Source organism: Medicago truncatula, chromosome 8 (assembly GCF_003473485.1).
Source record: "Medicago truncatula cultivar Jemalong A17 chromosome 8, MtrunA17r5.0-ANR, whole genome shotgun sequence".
Classification (NCBI taxonomy): Eukaryota; Viridiplantae; Streptophyta; class Magnoliopsida; order Fabales; family Fabaceae; genus Medicago; species Medicago truncatula.
Window position 1 is genome coordinate 11,386,455 of NC_053049.1, and position 6,447 is coordinate 11,392,901.

A 6,447-nucleotide genomic window follows, 5' to 3' on the forward strand; every position below is an offset into this window, starting at 1 on the left:
ATACACAATTAAAAAAATAATAATAATTTATCTTTAGCTTTTTAACTTGTGCCTTTAGGGCAAAAATTAACATTTCCCATTAATTAAACAATATTCTGTTGGTTTCAAAATGAGGATTGTTCTTCTTAAAAAAATAAGGATTATTAAAGTTATTGCACGTATTGTACCAAAAAAAATGCAACAAAAATGATAATTGAAAGACCGTTTTATTCTGTTTTAAAAGGGCGGGACCAATTTCGTGAGTAAGCCAAAACACGAAGACCAAAAGTGTAATTAAGCCTACAATATATTATTATAGTAATTTAAACACTCATAAGATTTCATGTAATACATGCTCATATAAAATTATCTTCCATTTATAATATCTTTTTTGAAGGAACCATTTATAATATGTTGTAACTTATTGGATTAAGATTTCCTTATCTATTTGCTTGCCTTACTTCGAATTAAGAGTTTTGTTTTTGGAAATGTTACATTATTTTTAATATATTTTTTTCATTTCCATATAACATAAGTATTAAATATTTATATTTTAAATATGTTTACCCCTACAAAACTTCCCTCAGATAAAAGTTAAATGCGACATTATGATCAATAAACATTTTACCAACTCTTTCAGAAGTAGCTAGTACGAAGTTGAACCCTTCATAAACATAATAACTTCTCAACGGACAGACTATATGCATTCATAGAGTATGAACACAGACAGCTTTAAGCTTATCTATGGATCCATAGAATGTCGTTTCTCTTGAGTTTTTACCAAACAAGTACTTGCCACTCTTGATTTTATTCGTTTATTTTTATCTAATCTTAACTTTCTGAATTTTCAATAATTTGTGATATTTCCGCATGCAACTGCAAAGACAAATCTCTTTATCACAATTTTTGATAGTGCAATACTTTGAATCAATAGATGCGACTGCATTTGGTTTCAATAATGTAGACTTAAATTTGAAGTATACCAACTAGTCAAGCAGACTTCCATAAAATAATTCTTTCCTAACATGCTGATGATTGGTTTCTTTTACACAATTCAGAATTTCAGATTATAATCAATAGATGGACGTTAATAAATTGGTTCAACTGGTTTAGAAAACCAGCCAAAATCTTGGTCCAAAACGGACTTATCAAATCGATATCTAATTAAGTTAGAAGACTCCGAATACCATTAGTCATCGACGATTCCAGACGTTTAACGGGTACCCACGGGTGTAATATACAGGTATTTAACATAACTAATGATCCAAGTAATAAGTTAAAACGCGAAATTTTGTGGCAGGCCATACAAAGTTCAAGTTATCGATCCCTCAAAAATAAAAAAGGCAAATTGATGATTACTGTCTCATTGTACATAATCAAACAAATTGTAACATCCATCATCAGTCTTCAGAAGGCTTCTTCCACTCCACATTCAAGTAACTCTCTAATTTCACTTCGAGACCTATAATTCAAAAATATCCATAAGACTAGAAGTAAAACAACAAAACATAAAACAGGCACAAAAGGAGAAAATGAATGCATAATGAAAATGGTCAAAAGTATCAATTGAAAATAGTAAAAAGGAACTTACTTCCAACAAGTTGAAGTCAAATTTTCGACATAAGAGAATCGACATAGTTTGCCCGAAATTCTAATTTACTTTACTTTATTTTCTCTCTGATTATAGATAACTGCTTGGTCATCTCCACCATATGCTGATATCAAGGTATCACCATTCTCATAAAGGCACAATGGCAACAACAATGGATTACCGCATTTAATTGGAAGGTTATGAATATCAAGATTAAAGTAGTTAACTCTAAATAATTGAGACCAAGATTCTTGAAATCCAAACTCTTTCATTTGCCATATAACAAATTCAGTTTGCTTGAAATCATGTGAAAAGCAAAGTCGGTCCAAAAGAACCTGAAGAGTTGGCTGAAAGCATGGGATCTCATCAAGACCAGAAGGCAAACAAAATTGCATGTATGTCTCAGTTGAAAGATCAAGGGAAACAATCTTGAATTGATCAACATGAGTAATAGACTTGTGATATAAAAAGGATAAAAATAGTTTTGAATAGCCAACCAGTAAATAGTGCCTCTCAAATATACACCATTATTAAATGGAGAGATAAGAGGAATCAAAGGAAAACTGTTAATATTTCTCCAACAATCATCACTCAAACTGAGAACTCTGACATGACTTCTCCATAGACCATTGTTTTGTTTTCCTCGTCTTGTATTGCGCGAAACTCCTCGTCTTGTATAGCTTAAACGACGAATAGCGAGCTGAACTCTAAAGATGGTTTTATGATCACGATGTTTATTTAATTTTTATTAACATCCAAATGTTATTAAAACTCAAAGTGTATAAAAAATACACCCTAATTGAAAACACTGCACTCAGGAAGCTAATACATCATGAAGGGAACTTACTTCAGATGAGTTGAAATCAAACTTTCAACGTAAGAGAACCAACATTGTTGAAAATTCTAGCTTTCTTGACTCTATTTTCCCTCTGATTATAAATAACTGCTTGGTCATCTCCACGATATGCTAATATCAAGGTATCTCCATTCCCAGAAAGGTACAATGGCAACAACAGTGGTATACCCCATTTAATTGGAAGCTTATGCATTTCAAGATTAAAGTAGTCAATTCTAAATAATTGAGTCCAAGATTCTTGAAATCCAAACTCGCTCATTTGCCATATAACAAATTGAGTTTCCTTGAAATCGTGCGAAAAGCAAAGCCGGTCCAAAAGAACCTGAAGAGTTGGCTGAAAGTAGGGTACCTCATCAAAACCAGAAGGTAAACAAAATTGCATATATGTCTCAATTGATAGATCAAGGGAAACCATCTTGAATTGATCAACACGAGTAATAGACTCATAATCATGAAAAGGGTAAAAATAATTCTGAATAGCCAACCAGTAAATAGTGCCACTTAAATATGCACCATTATTGTATTGAGATGTAAGAGGAATCAAAGGAAAACTATTTTATATTTTTTTTACCCGTAAAAATTTCCTCAGATAATGACAGCTACAATATGAACAATACACATTGTCCCAATTTTTACAGAAGTAGCTAATTTGGCAGAAGTATGCTTAGTTCTTCATTATAAATTTGATGAAGATAAATAAATAAAAATATTTTGAGAGAAAAGATATGTGAGAGAACCTTTTTTTCTATTGCACTTGAGAAGACCTCTAGTAGGAGGTTGCTAGGAGGTAGTGTCACTATAAGGGAAAACTATATCAATTCACAAATCATATTGTATCTTATGATTTGACCTCTATTAATTTTTCAAGGTGGTATTAGCCCCAATCAAGATGGAATCACATATGTCAATGAGGTTCAACTTGGAAACAATAGAGTGACAAGCAACTGGATTTAAGTCCTTTGTGTGTATGTTTGAAGTTGGGCAGAAGGTGAACAATACTAGATTATATCTTATCACGAACCAAATGACATCCCAACTCAATATGCAGATTGACTATCACAATAAATTGGGATGGGAGGAGTATGCAGAGAAATATTTCGTCTCAGACGAAGAATGGGAAATGACAGTTTATTTCTTAGATTTCCAAGAAATATGAGATGAACTAAGAAGAACCGTTGAATCATGTGACAGACTTTTTGGAATCTATGCAGGCATGCATGCAGCCCAATCACTATCACTAAAAGCAGTTAATCGATTCTCCATTATATACAAAAGATCAAGCATTTTTATGTCTTCGGGATTAGATGGACGTATAAGCTTCCTTACTGTAACTGTAATGTGTGTATATTGATTTCAATGAGAGCAAAATAAGGTAGTTTAAACAAATCGACAGTATGATTACGTGAAAATGACTAGGGATCAAGAAAAAGAAGATATAAAGCTTTCATGTATGATTACGTGAAGATACCTTACAGAACAAGATACTTTGAATCGAATAGATACATAAAAAGTGTACAAGATTGAGAAATCCTCCAACAACATGATGCTAAGAATTCCTCTGACATATTTGCTGATGGAATAGTCCTAAAACAAGATAATGTCTTTGGAACAGGTGATCAATTACACACACATATAATTAATATAAGCTTCTTATATATAAGTGAGATATTATGTATATGAATTTCAATATAACTAAAGATCCATCCTCAAAATAAAAAACATAACTAAAGATGCAAGTCATAAATTGAAACGAAAGAAATTTAGTTGCTGGCCATAAACAGTTCAAGTTATCAATCCAAAAAAAAAAAAAAAAAAATTGGCAAAATGATGATTGCAATTTCATAGTACATAATCAAAATCTAACAAATGATTCTTCCACTCTATATTTAAGTAACTCTCCAATTTCACTTTAGTCCTCATTCAAGATAGATTTTCCTACCATACTTCCATGTGCAGCCAATGTGCTTGGAGTTGGAGCTGCATACCTATAATCCAAATATATACATTCAACAAAACATAAAAAGAAGGAAATATAGCAGCATTCAACCATGATGCCATTAATCTGAGCCTGTTGTACTGACTATAATACCATGGTTGTGTCATTTAAAAATAGATTCTATTGCAATATCAATATCGTTAAGTGTACGAATAAAATAGTTCTCACTATCAAAATCAACATGGATGTGCTTGAACTAGGGTAAACAAAATTAGATCAAGCATAATATCCACCATGTATATTTGGCATTAGGATCACTATGTCTATTCAAAAAAGGTTTTTTGGAATCTGAGGGAGTGTTTTGCTCGCTGAGGTGGTTCAGGGCTGATGTATGTGTCGTGCCGTCTTTGTTTTAGTTTCATTTGTATTTAACATTTTCTGTAACATCCAAGAAGGGATCAATCTTCTTTTATGAAAATAACCTTCTAACTTGTAATTCATAAAAATTTATATAAAATCAAAACAAATTCATTCAATCTGTAGTTTGGCAAACTATTAACAATGACCAAAAGATAATCATTCACACATGTTATGTTATCATACATGACAGATTTTAAAACAACATACCTGAATTAGCATAGAATCAATTAAATAGTAGTAGAAGGGAACTTACGTTCAAGGAGTTGAAATCAAACTTTCAACGTAAGCGAACCGACATAGTTTGTAGAAAAGTCCAACTTTCTTCACTCTATTTTCCCTTTGATTATAAATAACTGCTGTTATCACGATTTTGGTATCAAGTCATTAATTAGACTTGAACCTTTCAATCTTTGATATTCTCTATTTTTTTTTTTTGGAAGGGTAAAATTGAGAAAACCCTTAGAAACTCTAAGTTCGGGGGTCGTTTTCGTTACGGGAAGGTGTTAAGCACCCGTAACGACTATAGTATTCTACAGGATCCGCTTTCCTAACTTTATGTCTACGCTTTACTTTTATGCTTATTTATTGAAAAAGAGAGTTTATTTAGGTTAAGGATTTGGAAAGAAAGTGTATGAGATTTCATTTTATTGGACTTGGAGAGGTTTTGACCTCTTGCCTACATACCCTTTTAAGGGATCATAATTCCATGTAGTTCTCTCTCAAAAAATGGTTTTTGTGTGTTTGATTGATTTTAAGTTTTGAAAATGGTTTTGAAGAAGAGAAGGAGGCCGTAAAGGCATGAGACAAGACAATAGTGAATGGTTGGTTCGATTATTAAAGAAAGAGTGTCTAAGTAGAAATTAAGATTCATTGAAGTTTTGATTAAGAAAATAAAGGGAAAATACAATGGGGTGTTGACTCCAAGGTTTATTAGAGAAAAAATTTGAGTTATGGAGTTATTTTTTGGAAAAAAATGATATTTTTCTAAGTATTGCGTTTCCTAAGCATGCATCTAAGCGGTAAACATACAACGTGTGTGCGTGTCGGTGCTTGTGTCGGTGTACATCATTATAGAGAGTCCATTGTCCTTTACACTTTGCCCTAATTTACATGCTATGGTCTTGCAATAAATTAAAAGGAAATTAAACTACCTAGAATTATTACATGTCCACTTAACATAAAATGAATAGGAATGAAATGATGAAATGCTAGAAAGTGGATGAGACATAGAACAAAAAACGGTTAGTAAAATAAGGCATACAAATATGACAAAGAGAGCAAACAAAGGAATATAGGGTAAACGGTAAAAATGACGACAATAACCACAATACAAAGAGAAATGCAATACTTGCAAGGCAAGAAATTAACAAATCATGTTGAAAACAGCGAAACACACACACAAACAGTGGCATTCTCATCATGAAATTGCACATCGGACATTCATACCATAGATCAAGATATCACGAACGGAAAAAACGAGAAATTGCATGAAAGTCAATTAAAGAAAAGAGAATAATCAAGAAAGCAACACATATATTTTTATTAATTTTATAACATGTAAAATATCACAAAAAAAATCAAAAATGTATCAAGAAACACATAGAAAATTTTTAGGAATTTTTAGGAGAAAATTAGAACGAACAGTGGTTCAAACAACAAGAAAAC

General features: G+C 31.8%; 1 long non-coding RNA gene across 1 annotated transcript; it reads right to left on the bottom strand.

Annotated features, from left to right (window-relative positions):
• Positions 1-4,166: 4,166 nt before the first annotated feature.
• On the bottom strand, positions 4,167-5,140 carry LOC120577665 (uncharacterized). The gene is made up of 2 exons (XR_005643633.1): positions 5,036-5,140; positions 4,167-4,411 (listed from the first exon to the last, which is right to left on the bottom strand). It is a non-coding gene; the product is annotated as an uncharacterized lncRNA (long non-coding RNA).
• Between the last annotated feature and the right edge of the window lie 1,307 nt (positions 5,141-6,447).